Genomic DNA, 16800 nt, shown 5'->3' on the forward strand with positions numbered 1-16800 from the left:
TTCCAGAGTACCTGGATCATCTGTCCTCCCCACCAGCAATGAATGACAGTTCTTGTTGGTCCATGTCCGCTCCAGCATTTGGTGTTTAACGGTGTTCTAGATTTTGGCCATTTTCAACAAGGACTTACACCAATTTACACCTGCCTAACTCACCCTGGCAACTGTCAGAGAGTAGAGGAAAAGGGAGTGGCTCCATGGACACTCGCTGATTGGCTTGGATGCGGTGGAAGTTGGGACAGGCCTTTTGGGAAGAATCAACTCTCACTCTTTCCCTTGAAGGAATGGGATGATCCTGACTCGCAGGGCAGTCTGGGAGAAAGAGAATCGATTTCCTGCAGAAGCAAACTAGGGCAGCAGTCACTGTGACCATGAGGACCCTGTGGGCATCCATCGATTGTCCCCGTGCTTGTTACCCGCGTGGTGGACTCACCCGTGTGGCCAAGCTGGCAGCCTCCATGGGCTGCCCCTCTCTGGCCCACAGCCTTCTGCATGGCTGCCACACTGGTGGGTGCCCAGGGAACAGGGACTAATTAAAACATCAGCTCCGAGCAACATGTAATTAAGCAAAATAAATCTCCGGCAAAGCTACCGCATCATGTCTATTCAAACAAAACAACAATGATATTACCAGCTACTGTTTTAGGTGATCCATGATTCTACTCACTTCAATAGCCATGAATAATTAGAATTTTCTTATAAGGAACATTTTTTTCTCTTATACATACATACACTTTTCCTTATATAAACATACCACATGACCCAAGAACCCACTCCAATTTCACTTGGCATTTACCCAGGTGAGATGAAGACTTATGTTCACACAGAAACCTGTACCCAGATGTTTCTAGTGTCTTTATTCATAATTTCCCCAAGCTAAAAACAAATATCCTTCCAGTGGCCAGTCAATAAAACCTGTGGCCCACTAAACAATGGCATACTACTCAGCAATAAGAGAGAGAAACCACTCATACCCGCTTCAACATGGATGAAATTCAAATGCTTTGTGGTAAGTGAGACAAGCCAGAGGCAAAAAGCCATACCCTGTGTGATCTCATCTATAGGACACTCTAGAAAAAGGCAAAATCATAGAGATGAAAAAATGGCTCAGTGGACACCCAGGGTCCAGGGTGTAGGAGGGGTTAAGTACAAAGAAGCCAGGGGAAGTATTTTGGCATGATAATCTGTTCTATTTCTTTTTAAAATATTTTTTATTGATTTCAGAGAGGGAGAAAAAGATAGAAAACATAAATGATGAGAATCACTGATCGGCTACCTCCTGCATGCCCTCTATTGGGGATCAAGCCTGCAACCAGGGCATGTGCACTGACCCAGAATTGAACCCTGACCTCCTAGTCATATAGGTCGCTGCTCAACCACTGAGCCACACTAGGAAGAATTTCTTCAATATGGTAGTGGTCAGACAAATTTGTTTATCAAAACTCAGGACTGTACCCGAAAAGGATGAGTTTCACCGTACATAAAATATACCTCAATAACCTGTTGGGAACAAGTTTGTCACTCCCTAACTCTCGTGTTGTCCCTCCTTCCATGAAGGCCCTGGTATTAATCCCCAAGTGAGGCCATTGTACTTGGTAAATGCTGTGTGGGGTCGTAGTGAAGCTAACTCTGCCACCTCCCACTTCCAGTCCTGCTACCACAGGTGTGCATGTTACTCACCAGGTTCATCATCAAGCCTTTGCGCCGAGACCGGTTTGGCTCAATGGATAGAGCGTCGGCTTGGGGGCTGAAGGGTCCCGGGTTCGATTCTGGTCAAGGGCATGTACCTTGGTTGCAGGCATATCCCCAGTGGGGGGTGTGCAAGAGGCAGCTGATCGATGATTCTCTCTCATCGATGTTTCTAACTCTCTATCTCTCTCCCTTCCTCTCTGTACAAAATCAATAAAATATATTTAAAAAAAAAAAGCCTTTGGGAGGAATGATCTAGAAAGAGCTTTATTTTTCATTTGGTAACTTAAACTCAATTCAGCGCATTTCATTTGCATGCGGCACTGAGTGAGTTTGAGACAGTAACTTAAATTAGCGGAAGAATCACACCTGTGCCGAATTTTCATATCAGCCGCCTCAAAGACTGAGTCAGGCGAGAATTCATATCCAACAGCGATCTCTCACTCCATCATCCATGTTGGTGTGAATGGAATATATCATTTTGAATACAAAAAAGAAAATCAAAATCCGATCAAAGAGATGGGATGGGTGGTTAGCCACTTACATCCGATGATGCAGCCACTCTCAGAAGGCAGGACGTGTGTCAAGTTCATGAGGACCATGATGAAAAGCAACCCTGATTTCCTCCATGATGCCCGGCCAGTGAAAGAATAGATTGTCCCAGGCGCTCGGGAAGATGCCCCACGCTCTGTGCACCAGACACTGTGGGTGAAATCCTACCCACAAACGTGGAGTGCATCCACGAGGTACCGGGACCTGTGCTAGAAACAACGCAATGCCTCGTCCTCGATGGTCTTTAACCGCGAAAACACACCCTGAGGCCAAAGCACTGAGGACCACTCTTCATAGCCAACCCTCATCCCAGCTCTTCTGGAAGAGGAGGGCGTTGGTATGACCTCGCTCTCACTTAGGAGTGGAGAACGGTCCTCTGGGAGGGCTTTTCCTTCCTGAAAACGAGAGAACGGTACCGAGAAATGGCCCTCTGCTGCTTCCTCTGCTGCCCTTGCCCTGGTGTGTCTGTGGGAAGATCTGATGCTCAGAACTGTGCAGACATCTTTCAGTATACGGAGTGCCCCTGATGCTGGCGGAGAGTGAATGTGAGAGAACTTCGGGACATCACCGAGCTCCGGTAAGGCCTATTTCAAGACGTTTTAGAAAGCCAATGATGAGTATGTTCATCAGTTTCAGCCAGGTTTGGCCCGGTTTAGACAGGAAGTATCCCTCTCCTTCCCTCCCCCTGGGTGCTGTGTTCATGAGATCATGCACTAAGGTACTTAAAACAGTGCTTGGTGCATAGCAAGCACTCCACCAATGGGAATGATGAGTACAGGTTTGTTGTGGACAAACAAGACAGCGTATGCAAAGTGTTAAGCCACGTTCTTATTTGGAAAAAAAAAAAAAATTACCAGTGTCTTTCTCAATGACACTCATATGTGAGTCTGCCTCTAGCACACACATGTGAGCTCATGCCGGCTTGTTACTCTTTCCCAGGTTGAGACAGGTTGGCTAACTGGGTAGTTTAACTGTGATTATTGCAGCAAGAAACAAAATCAATGTTTCTTGATGGCAAAATCGAACTTCTAAGGAATCCACATTAAATTTCATTTGCAGTTGTCATATTGCAAAAGGCAAGACGTTTCCAAACCATGCAATTATCTACAATTTTAGGGAACACGTGATTGGCTTCCAGCTGTAACAACTGTTATTTTGTGGTATCACCAGCCGCTAAGCTTACATGCATGGACGGATAATAATCATAGGAAGATCTAGAATACAAACAAGTACTCAGAAATCTGAAATAATTACAATAGTATTTTCAGGCACACAAAAATAATAGAGTGGGGCCCTAGCCAGTTTGGCTCTGTGGATAGAGGGTTGGCCTGCAGACGAGAGGGCCCTGGGTTTGATTCTGGTCAAGGGCATGTACCTCAGTTGCAGGCTTGTTCCCCAGCCCTGGTTGATGTACATGGAGTAGACATTGATGTCTCTCTCTCACATCAATGATGATGGAAACAAAGCCACTCAATCCCCACACCAGCTCTCCTGTCCCCACAGGGTTTCCATATATACAAGGCTCTGAGACCAAGCCAGAAGCACCAGATAAAAGTGACAGGAAAGAGATTTTTAGGTAATAAAAAATGATTGTTTTCTAACAAAGGACTATCTTCAGACCCGGAGAGATTCTAGTCTGATGTGTTGAAGCAGAAGCTGGCCTGTATCCACAATATTAGAGAACGGTTACATTAGACCACCACGGCGATTTATTTCATTTGGCAACAGTCAAAAGCATAGGCAGCCCTAGCCAGTTTTGCTCAGTGGTTAGAGCGTCGGCCTGCAGATCAAAGGGTCTGGGGTTCAATTCTGGTCAAGGGCATGTACCTAGTTGACAAGGTCCTCCCTGGCCCGGGCCCTGGCCGGGGCTCATGCAGGAGGCAACCAATCGGTGCGTCTCTCTCACATCGATGTTTCTCTCCATCTCTCCCTCTCTCTCCCACTCTCCCTAAGAATCAATGGGAAATATCCCGGAGTGAGGATTAGCAACAACAACAAAGCAGGGGCAGCCTGCCTAGTTGCCATCCTGGCCCCGCCACTGAATAGCTGTGTAACTTTGGGCAAAATACCTAATGCCTCCGAGATGCAATTACCAATTCATTAACTTAAAACCAACATGTGCACCTACCTCGAGGAAAATGGAGAGCAATCAGTGAGATAATGTGCCTCCAGCAACTAATAGGGTGTCTAGACTATATGGAGCAACCAGAAAATATTAGCTACGTTTAGTCTATAGGAGTGCTGCAAATTTGGGATCATTTAATAGTGTGACTATTTCATTGTTCTTTACTCTTTGAAAATTGCTAAGATAACAGCAAATACATTCATAAACAGCAGTTGACCAACTATTTAACTGCATGATCCTTCTTGATTAAAAAACACAATAACAACACAAAAACAAAACATGAGATGCCAGTACAGTGGACTAAATGGCTTCAATCCACAAAGCACTGTCTGTCTAACGCACTCTGTCACTGCTTCCCTAAAGATAGTCCCCTATGATGGATGGGAACATGGAGTACTTAACGGATCGAGAGATTCGATATGGGCTCTTAGTAATAAATCCATGGACCAAGAGGGGTAGTTTTCTTACCACCTTTTCTCCCCAAGGAGCCATTAATAAAAAAATAACTCAGAGGATATATTTCTACTAACCCAAGATTCCCAGGACATAAACCCTTACTCGAGTCATGCAGAGCCTTTTATCCCCACACAAAAACAAGGTTTGGATGATGGATGAACTCTGCCAGGGGACTGTCACACACGCTGCCTTGCGCCATTATGTACATTCCGCCGGAGAGAGCTGTAATGGGGGTGACGCTCAAGCTCTACCTGGGAATGGGCGGGTGGAGGGAGGTCTGTCATTGAACAGCCCTGCCACTGCACTCCACCCGCGAGGCCACTCAGTGGGAATGGTGAGAGACCCCCACCGCTCATCACATCTCACCCCCCAACCCCCACCCAAGGCCGAGGAGACCAGTGAACTTGAACTCCCGCGAAGGAAGCCAGAAAGCTGATGTCACCAGAGATGTCCCCTGATGGATGGTTCATTGAGAAGCAAGAAGGGGCTGTTGAGACCATAATTCAACTTCCTAAGTTTTACTGATAAAGAAAGGAAAGCTTGGCGGAGGTAGATGGCCAACATGGGCAGAAAAAGGAACCCTAAAACCAACCGTCTCCAATGTGGGTTCCTTCTCTCACCCCCACACAAAGCTGTGACATGTGGTTTCTTGAAAGAGCTTCCGCACTCTGATATTCCACCTCCACCTCATATAGCTGCTCTGTCTCTAAAGACCTCCGGGAAACGCATCAGCTACCTCAGCACTCAAGTCTTGCTGGGTTCACACCACACCGAAACCAGACCCCTTTCGGCCTGTGAGCAATGCAGCCAGGAGGTGGAGAGTGAACCAAAGGAAAGAATCAGACAGACAGGCTATGAAAGAAGTGTCCTGACTGTTTTTCTTTAAAATATTTGGACATCAAACCCAGGAGGACATTCTTTTTCCCCGTGACCCTCCGTAATCCAATTATCTCAGGGTGTTTTCCAGGAGCAAGAAAACATGGCACCCGACGAGCAGCAATGCGGACACACTTAGGAAAACATCCTGTGACGCTTTAATCGATTAGAGGGCTGACGGCTGGGAGTGCTGACAGGGCGCTGGACCTTTGACCTCCTGGCCCCCGTTAATAGCGAATGCTGTTTTACCTGAGATTCTAATTTGTGTCTTCCAGTAATTAAAATGCATAAAACTCGGTCCACTATTAACCCCGGGTCTCCCCTTCTGGATGCTGCATCTCTTGTGCAAAGCTCCCCCTCTTACCAAAACATCAATGATGGTTCTGGATATTTAGGTGAGTGTAGATTCAGCCAGAGAAAGAAGAGGTGTAGGCGAGCTGAGGTGGCTCAGGAGGTCACTGTTCAATTCCCGGTCAGGACACAGGCCCGGGTTGCAGGCTCCATCCCCAGTACGTGAGGGCATGCAGGAGGCAGCTGATCAATGACTCTTATCATTGATCTTTGTAACTCTCTCTCCCTCTCCCTTCCTCTCTGGAATCAATAAAAATATTTTTTTTAAAAAAGAAGAGATATGCTACCACTATGAATAGCACTCAAAAAAATCATCCTTACCGCTTTCTCAAAAAAACGAACATTGAGAAGGAAATGAATAATGAAGCCATATCTAAAGAATCTGTTTTGTAGGCATTTGGGTGATGTTTGTGAAGACTGTGAAGTGAAACGGAAGATACACATTATATACAAAATAATCAGCCAGGTTTAAAAAATAAAAGACTGAAAGGAAACATATGCCCACACAGTCAACTATTTTCTAGTTGTCAAGTTTCTCACAATCCAAAAAACCAAATCCTTAAAAGGTATTTGTAGCCTGGCCGGCCTGGCTCAGTGGTTAAGCATCGACCTGTGAACCAGGAGGCCATAGTTCGATTCCCGGTGAGGGCACACGTCTGGGTTGTGGGCTTGATTCCCCAGTGTGGGGACTGCAGGAGGCAGCCAGTCGATGATTCTTTCTCATCATGGATGCTTCTCTTTCTTTCTTTCTTTCCTTTCATCCCTGAAATCAATGAAAATGTGTATTTTTAAAGTAGTTGTAGAACAAAGACAATAACAAAATCTTAAGAGGGGTCCCAAGCCTCCATGTTCCTTTTCTCTTCCTTTTTGCACAGAACGTGACGTCACTGCCACCTCCCCCTTCATTCTGGTGGGGGAGGGGACAACCTGTCATCAACCTGGTGACACTTGGATGACCTCCATCTGTCCTCCGTGTCCTGTTTGGGCCTTTATCTTGGAAATAAGGTGGTGGCCTCGCTTCCTGCTTATCACCAGATCGCTGAGTGGCCTAGCTCAGCCCTCTGTCCCCCGACCACGGACCTCACTAACGCATGGATATGCTACTAATAATAATAGTAATAGAAAGCAACCACTCTTCCTTGATTGCCTAGTAAGCACCGAACATCATACTCAGCACTTTAGCTCACTGGTCCTCCAATGGGCCATAACAGACGGCTTACACCATCTTACAGACAGGCCTTAAGGCCTAAGAGCAAGACCAGCAACGTCAGCATCACCTGCGAACTTGTTAGAAGAAAACTCCCAGGAGCCCCCAGGCCTACTGAGTCAGGGACTCTGCGGGAGGGTCGGGGAGTCTGTTCTGATAAGCCCTTGAGGGGGTTCTGATGGAGGCTGAGAGGAGAACCCCGCCTGGAGCAGTGCTTCTCTGTCTTGGCCGCAGGTCGAAGTCACCTGGACAGTTTTATGACGCCGGCTGCATGGGTCCCCCCTCCAGGTGCTCTGGTTCGATTGAGCTGGAGAACGACCCGGGTGCTGGGTGTTTAAATGCATCCAGACGGCTGAGAGGTGCAACCAGGAACCAGAGCCCCTGCCCGGGAAAATAAGAGTCCCAGGGTCCCCGGAGAGAACGAAACAAGCCAAGAATCAAACTCGGGTCAGAGACAAGTGTGTGCTTGGGCCGCGGACGCCTACTGTTCCAAGCTGGGCCCGGCCAGCAGCCTGCATCGCCCGGACCCTGTGAGGATGCAGAATCTCAGCGCACACCTCAGGCCTCTGGGAAGAGGCCGACGGGACCCCTAGGGGACAGGCACATGCAGTCAGAGTGAGGGAGGACACTGCCCACTGCTCATTACACCCGAAGTCCTCGGTGCCAGTTTGTTTATCTGTCCTCATTGGTGTGGCCAATATTATTTCTAAAAATTGGCTGAGGCTGTTTTTCTCAGGTAATCCTTCTTTCCTTTCCTTTCCTTTCCTTTCCTTTCCTTTCCTTTCCTTTCCTTTCCTTTCCTTTCCTTTCCTTTCCTTTCCTTTCCTTTCCTTTCCTTTCCTTTCCTTTCCTTTCCTTTCCTTTCCTTTCCTTTCCTTTCCTTTCCTTTCCTTTCCTTTCCTTTCCTTTCCTTTCCTTTCCTTTCCTTTCCTTTCCTTTCCTTTCCTTTCCTTTCTTTCCTTCCTTCCTTCCTTCCTTCCTTCCTTCCTTCCTTTTTAATCCTCACCCAAGGACATTTTTTCCTGTGATTTTTAGAGAGTGGAAGGCAGGAGGGAGAAGGGAGAAAGAGAAAAACATCAATGTGAGAGAGACACATCGATTGGTTTTCTGGCTCAAAGCCTCGACCCCTTCTTCACCTGTGACACCCCTTCCTCTCCACCGAAAAGGGTGACCAGCCGGGTTTCACGTCACGCAGCCATCACTCCTCCTTCATAGATTTCACTTCCTGCCAGCGTGTCTGAGTCTAGAAGCCGCGACACATGTGAAGACACTGAGTGGGAGAGAGTGTTTATCGAATGGCCCAACTAGAGAATTAGCAGCTGTGAAGGGCTAGCCATCCCTGAGCTACCATGAACTCGACTCAACTCTCTAAAGTCTAACTGGACTCCAATAAATTAGCCAAAGTATCTCCACAGACACAGTGTCCCCCATCAGGAAACCATCTTAAGCAGTAAAAATAATATATATATATATTAACTTTATCGTCAAGGGAAATACCCTCACATTTCAGCATGACGACTCTATTTTCTCCGGGGACGCTGTTTTTTTCTATTCCGTGAAGCTCTTCCAATGCAATATTCTACCGCTGCCTCTGAAGGGAAATGAATGCATTCTCACTCAGTGTCAGTTTATTGGGAACGTGAGAGGTGGACAGAGAAGGGGTTCTCAGGCAGGTGTTCCCATAAGAAAATCCCCCTCTAATTCCCTACGGCATTCCTGGCTCCCAGGGCCAAGAACGGCTTTCACTGGAGTAACCCGTGTTCTTAAGAAAAGGCTCTGGAGGCACCTGAGTCAGTGGCTCGCGGCCTCTCCACCTGGATGCGGCTGCGGTGGAAGTCTCATAGAGAGCCACGAACTTTCCACGTCTAGGAACCAACCTCTCTCCTCTGGCTCTTGCCCAGCCCCTCGTCCTCAGGCTCGGGTGTGCAATGAGCCTTCGAGGAGCTTGTGCAAACACAGATTGCAGGGCCTCACCTGAGAGTGGGTCTCAGTGGGGACCAGAAACTTGCATTTCCAATAATTTTTTAAAATATATTTTATTGATTTTTTACAGAGAGGAAGGGAGAGGGAGAGAGAGTTAGAAACATTGATGAGAGAGAAACATCGATCAGCTGCCTCCTGCACACCCCCTAATAGGGATGTGCCCACAACCAAGGTACATGCCCTTGACAGGAATCGAACCTCAAACCTTTCAGTCTGCAGGCAGGCACTCTACTCACTGAGCCAAACCAGTCAGGGCATTTCCAATAACTTTACAGGAGATGCTGATGCGGTTGGTCGAGGGACCAGGCTTTGAGAACCATTGACTTCTGCTTTTAGCCTGAACTGTCCTGCTTGATGCCATCAGACGCTCTCTAAATGGGGAAGAATCTTCAAACAGGGCGTTTGGACACTTGAACAATCACACGGCGCTGTATGCAGGTGCTTTTCCGCTCCTTCTACTTATGCCCGATCCCCTGGGTGGCTCCAGGCAAGGCCTCCGGAGCGCCTGACACATGAGCGAAAGCAGCAGGATGGAGGCTCGCTTCGTCAGAGACTTTCCACGCGGGCGCTGAGAAAACGAACATTTCTCACTCGGATCCAGCCTGTCAGCCAAATGCTTTTCAGGAGAAACATCAAAGCCACTTCATCTGCACATTTCATTTTTTGTTTGAATCCCTTAATCTACATTGTTGACAAAAATTTCTGTCGAGCGCCTAAGCCCTTGTGCTAACAAATTTGGTTTTGTCAATCATGCTTTAGCTCCTCGCGAATGCGCTTCCTAGCAGCGCGCCCCGGCCTGCGGGGAGGCCATGGGGAAGTCAGAGCCTCCATCTCGGCGTGGAAAGCTGGGGAGAGGGGAAGGGGAAATAGCGTGGGCCATTCACTCAGCACGTTTTTCTCGTGTCCCTGTGCATTTTCTGTGCCTCCTGCTCGCCTGTCGTGGTTTTTCTGGGCCACGCTAGCCCGGGAGGGGAAGCTGTTGCCTCATTGAGACCACACGGCGCTGACCACGTTGTCCAGTTTGGCTTCTCACCTGCTGACCACAGCCTTTTCCAGCTTGGTCTTGGAGGCTGGCCACTGGGGCCAGTCTCGGTGGCTTTTGGAAAGCATCCCCAGTCGCAGAGTTCCCTAATGGCAGACTCAGGAGGTGGGCGTGTGCATCTCAGTGTCTTCAGATTCTGGGGTACCTTCGCCCCATGATGATGAGGCAATGATGATGATGATGAGGTGGTGATGATGATGGTGATGACAATGATGAGAATAATATGGTGATGAGAAAATGATGATGATGATGGTGGTGATGACAATGATGATGACATCACATGACCATCTTATTTCATCTTCACTACACTGTGAAATGTGCAGTTATTATTTCCACTTATCAGCTGAGGAAAATGACCCAAAGAGTCATTTTTCCAGGGTCACACGTCTAGGAGATGAGGAGCCAAAGCTCAGCCAGGTTTTCTGACCCAGAGCGTGTGAATTCCACTCGAGTATACGCCCCTCTGTCTCCTCACGTTCGCAGGGAGAGCCTTGGGCACTGGCCCAGAAAAGCACTTTTCTTAATGTAAGAAGCACCTCGGTTTTTTTGTTTTGTTTTGTTTTGTTTTTATCTGTGTTGTTACAAAACAGGTTCAGAACTGTGGTGAGGAACATCCACTTGCCAGGGCACTTTGGCTAAGTGTTCACTCAGCACACGAGCCAAGATCAGGTGATACTAAAACACAGAAACAAGCAACATGCCATTGGCACCGCCCCCTGCCGCACCTTGCTCTTCTGGTTAGAGCAGACTCTTGCCTTGGCTCCAGTTCCTGTTTATTTGCAGCCGTATTTCCAAAGGATATAGTTTTATTGGAGCAGTAATTTCCATCATAAGATCAAAAATTTGGTTCTTTGCCTTTTGCATGAAGGGGCGGGGGGAGAAAGCCCCGTATTATTTAAGTGTAACCGTGTCATGTCCACCCAAGGAGCTCTTCCATGGGATCGCCTTGTCCATGGGCCAGTTCCTCGTCCTTAGCGTCGTCATAATCTGTGTTAGGGGCGGGGCTTCTCATTCCGATGCTGTTGACACTGGGGCTAGATGGCTTTTTGTTAGGGGGGAGGGACTTCCTGTGCATTGTGCGATGTGTCACAGCATCCGTGGCCTCTTCCCACTAAATGCCGGTATTGCCACCTCCCCCCCCCTCCAGCTGGAGACATTGCCAAGTGTCCCTGAAGGCTGGGGGTGCAGTTGCCCAGTTGAGAACCCTGTTAGGAGTGAGGGGTAGGAGCCAGAGGGCCGGCACTCTGAACACAGCCTGTGCTCCGTGAACTTGGGGGGCGGGCACCTGGCTCCATTGAGACTAAACTGGGCAACAGTTTGGCTTTCATCTCTAAAGCAAGACCAGATCTTCGGGCGGTCACAGCTGTGCCATCTCAGAGTCCAAATTCCGTGCTTCACCCCAGACAGCGCTCTGTGCAGCATCAGTGCTGTCCGGAACAAAGAGAAGCTTTCCTTTTGGGGAGCAAACCCTCCGTGAGAAACCTCATTCTAACCAGAGAATCACTATCAAGAACACGAGTCTTATCCAGTGCCTCTCACAACCCCGCTCCTCGTCTAGCGCGCCGTGTGTGTTTGTGCCTGCCCTCTCCGCTGGGGTCTCCCCAAGGCCGGGGGTTAGATGCCATGCCTCCCTGTATTTCAGGGCTGGACACAGAGTCTGGCACAGAGTGGGTGCTGTGTGTCCACAGGAGTCCCATCGAATCCAAAGGGAATGGGCCCAGCTCTCCATGCTGTCTTCCGACTGTGAAGTAGCCCCAGACGGAACATCCAGCAGGCATTCGGCTGTTCTCTGGCATCTGTGACGTAGCGTTTGCCTCCCCATCCCTAGGCAGGCTGTGGACCACAGGGGCAATCGGAAAGATTCCCCAGAGCCACCTTTCTTTTACCATCCAGTTAAGGAAGGATGACCTTGACACGGTTTTACGCCCAACTCCCTCCTAGGACCACTAGAGGGCGGCAGAGAACACAGCGAGGGCACAATGGCCGTTTTGTCTGCCTTTGTCTCCAGCTCCCTGCTCCCTCCATCTGCCTGGCTCTCCTCCTTTTGTTAACGGAGGCTTCCTAGGGGCAAGTGTGAGTGCGGGGCAGCACGGGAACCTTTTCTTTCTCTTTTTCTTTTTTTTTTCTTCTCTAACTTGTAATGTGACGCTTCAGGAAAACAGGTTCATCGGCGAGCCAAATTACTCCAAGTTTATAAAACTGCATCCCTTCTTCCCTGAAACACAGCCCCTTCTTTCCAAAAGAAAAAAAAACTCTCATCTCCTCACATGAGGCTGCAGACTCCCTTCTTCAGGGCCTTGTCCAGTAAGATCTTTCACGGAGCAGGTCTAGCACTCCTCCTGGTCCCCATTTTCCTGACCCCAAATCCAGGCCCGGAGAGAGCTCCCCTCGGAAGGGGAATTAAGGTGGATGTGCAGGCCTTCAGCCTCCTTCATCCCAGCAAGCCTAGCTCAGCTCCTGGAGATGGAGGGGTAAGCAGGTCCCCCCGCGGGGCCCCTCCCCTGGGCTGCAGCCTACCCCATAAATCACACCCAGAGCAACTGGAGGTCATGGACACTGAGCCTCTGCAAAAGCAAGATTTAAGCTGGTCCAGGATGGATCCGACGGCACAGGCCAAGGAGTCACTGCCAAAGAGAAAGAGAAAGAAGAAAAGGCTACTCAGCGCTCCCTTCAGGGAGAACCAGCTCCTCGAACCCTTGCCACCGAGGTTCGTGTCCAGCTCCGAGAAAATGCCCTCCACCTGACATGCAAATCACAAGAGCCTTTAAAAATCCCGGCTCATCACTGACGACTAACATGTATGATTCCATTTCTAGACATCGACGCTACCTAAATACACCTCCGGGCGAGGTTTCACGGCGAGATCCTCCTGCGGCATTACCTGTTACAGCGGGTAACTGGAGACAACCTAAATACTCATCCGCGAGGAATTATTGAAACACATTTCAGTGCTTCCATGCCATGAAATACCACAAAGCTAGAGACGGAATGAGGTAGATCTGTATTTAATAAAAGGGAGGGGTGGCTGAGGAATATTCAGACTAATGTTAAAAAACAAACAAAAAAAAAAAAACCCAGCCCTGCCGAAACCGGTGTGGCTCAGTGGATAGAGCGGACTGAAAGGTCCCAGATTCGGTTCTGGTTAAGGGCATGTGCCTTGGTTATGGGCACATCCCCAGAAGGGGGTGTGCAAGAGGCGGCTGATCGATGATTCTCCCTCATCAATGTTTCTAACTCTCTATTCCTCTCCCTTCCTCTCTGTAAAAAATCAATAAAATATATTTGGAAAAAAACACCCTAGAAATATCTGGTTTTGGTTTTTAAACCTGCATGCATGTGTATGCAGGTGAATGGAACACAGACTCATACTTCCAGGGTCGGGAGGTCATACATGACGGGATTAAGGGTTGGGGGCGTGCTGTGGATATGAGAAGGGTGACACGTGAGCATGTCTCCATGTTCTTTCACCGCCCACACAAGTACTTCTTACGTATAAAGAATCGCTTATGCAACCCGGCACCGATTGGCCAGAGCCTGCCTGGTCCCTTTCGAACCCTGGGTCACTGAAACCGATCATTTCAGGGGCTCTCAACACTTGGCCTTCACGTCTCAAGGACAACATAACGGTTTTGGGTTTTCACCTCAGAGATTTCTGGAAACTAAGTGGGTGAGCTCTGCGAGAATGAACCAACAAGCACAGAGGAGAAATAGAACACCCGTCGCTGGTAAAGAAGAGAAGAGGGGAGCGGGGCGGGGGGGGGGGGAGCCGAGAGTTCTGTGCCATGGCCCCTCAGGTCATGGGACATCCCCAGCCCACAGAAGTACCGCCCCGCCAGCCTGGCCAGCATGACTCAGTGGTTGTGGGCTCCATTCCCAGTGTGGGGCGTGCAGGAGGCAGCTGATCAATTTTCTCTCTTGTCATTGATGTTTTTCTCTCTCTCCCACTCCCTTCCTCTCTGAAATCAATAAAAAGAAAGAAAGAAAGAAAGAAAGAAAGAAAGAAAGAAAGAAAGAAAGAAAGAAAGAGAGAGAGAGAGGGAGGGAGGGAGGGAGGGAGGGAGGGAGGGAGGGAGAGAGAGAGAGAGAGGGAGAGAAAGAAAGAAAGAGAGAGGGAGAGAAAGAAAGAAAGAGAGAGGGAGAGAAAGAAAGAAAGAAAGAAGTGTAGCCCACTTACTGGGGTTTTCTGCCCACCTCATGGAATGGCCCTGATATTTACCATCTAAAACCAGGATCCTTTTGTGGCTGAAAGAGGGCACTACTCCTAATTCCTCTGGGGCAGTGGTCGGCAAACTCATCGGCCCACAGAGCCATATACCAACAGGACAACGATGGACATTTCTTTGGAGAGCCACATTTTTTAAACTTAAACTTCTTCTAACGCCACTTCTTCAACACAGACTCGCCCAGGCCGTGGTATTTGGTGAAAGAGCCACCCTCAAGGGGCCAAAGAGCCGCCTGTGGCTCACGAGGTTCAGTTTGCCGACCACGGCCCTGGGACAACAGTTGCCTATCAGGACTGTCTTGGGCCCAGTGGGCGCACAGATGCTACCAATTCAATCCCCCTACATTCCAAAGGCGCGTACCCACGGAGTTCGCACCCTCCCAGTGTGAGACCTAGAAGGTCTTTCCCATAAGCTCCCCTCCCTTACAGAAATCATCTAGAGCCGCAGTCGCCAAGCTTTCGGGCCTCCCGGACCAGCAGTGGTCTGCGGACCACAGGTTGGCGGCCACTGATCTAAGAGCAGAGCTTCTTGTTACTCTAGGTGACGATTCACTAACCATCAAATCATCTTCCCAGCTTCTCAGAGGAAACTGTCCGGCAAATACTGGGAGAAGTGATCCCCAAAGGGAATGGTCTTCTTCTCGGATGCTCTCTCCGTTACTCTCAGAGCCCGGGAGGAGGACTGGCGTCCAGTCTGGCTGTCTAGCCTCCCCTGATGGGGTTGCCAGATATAACAGGGGAAAACACGGGACACCCAGTTAAATCAGACTTTGAGATAAGCATGCTACAACTGCATACATTTAACTTAGGCTTGCCTTAGAATGAGACGTTTATTTTTAGGAAACTAGGCCTGACCCTTGGTATCTTTTAACCTACGGTAAGGATGGGCCTCATTAACTTCAGTAGACATGACTGAGACTTCTGGTAATGCTTAGTACATTAATACTTAGTCTTTGCATATCAATCAAGAACCTGAAGAGATGGTTCTAAGCAGGGGGAGGGGTCCCTGGCTGCCCGGGGCTAATGATCCTCAGGGCCATCCGTGGGTGGAGGACTGTTGCCTCTGCATCCTGGGCTCTGAGTCTCAGAATCCAGATGCTCCTCCTCACCTCCGGGAGACCCCAGTTCGGTAGGGACAAGGCTTGACATGAATCTCTGCAGGCTGGAAAGTGAGAAGCAGAAGAGAGAGGATGCCTGTGACACGCGTTCCTCTGGTGCTTTGCTGCCCTCAAATGCCCATCTTTCATCTCCCACAGCCGTGGCACCCAGGCCCTCCCTGAGCACTGCAGCTAATCCCAACCCCTCCATGTCCTCTCGCTCCCACCCTGCGGTCCCCTCGCTCCTCACAGGCACCCGGTGCTGCTGGTCTGCCCCCCCCTCCCCCCTAGCTCAGGCTCCTCATGTCCTCTCTTCCCACCTGCCACCTGCTCTCAGGCCGCCAGGCACCCTGGAACCGAGTCCCAGGGTCGCTGTGTACCACACTGGAAGTGGGGCATACAGACTAATCTTTCTCTTGGAGGGTTCAGCTGGCCCCAGAATAGAAACATTCCTCTCTGGCATACCCCAGGGCAGTGGAAAAAGGCCCAGGTTTCTCCCGCGCGACCTGACCTTGTAATTACAACTTCAGGAGTGACCATTACGCACCCCCCCACACACACACCCTTCCATTTACAGATAAGCATCTACCTGTGGGTACACATTCCAGCCAGCGGGGCACGGCTCCTTCCCAGGCCTGGCTGTGCCCTTCACCGGGGTCTCCCACCACGAAACCCACCACACCGGGGTCTTGAAGACACGCTGACCGCGTGCCGTGCTCAGGGGGGGGGCCGCGCTACTTCCCACAAGTGTCCATGTCCCCCTGCGACATCACATTCTCCACCATTTAGTTTTCCAGCATTTTGCCACGGCTATCTGTGTAAATTAGGAAGGCTTTTAACTGTTATCCGTAATAGATTTTGCCCACAGCGAAATTCATGCAGGCACACACCACAAGAACAAAGTGTGCTCTGATGAAATTGCACCCATATTTTCCAGATGCCTGACATTTATGGCTTATTGCTATTAGAATTCAAGTGCCTATTGGTTTTGTACTTTGCTTTTTTATTCTTGCATCACAGCCTATAATGGAAAAAAAAAAAAAGAAAGATATTTTAAATGTTGGGTTAAGTATCACAGATCAACGCGAGGCTCCTCCCCCCCTCCCCCACCACCTAATCAATACCACTTAAATGTACTCCTAGGCGATTAATTTTTAAAGAATCAAATTGTTGTGCCGCATCAACATGTATAATGAGACCCGA

Source organism: Pipistrellus hanaki (assembly GCF_964339955.1).
Source record: "Pipistrellus hanaki genome assembly, chromosome: 15".
Classification (NCBI taxonomy): Eukaryota; Metazoa; Chordata; class Mammalia; order Chiroptera; family Vespertilionidae; genus Pipistrellus; species Pipistrellus hanaki.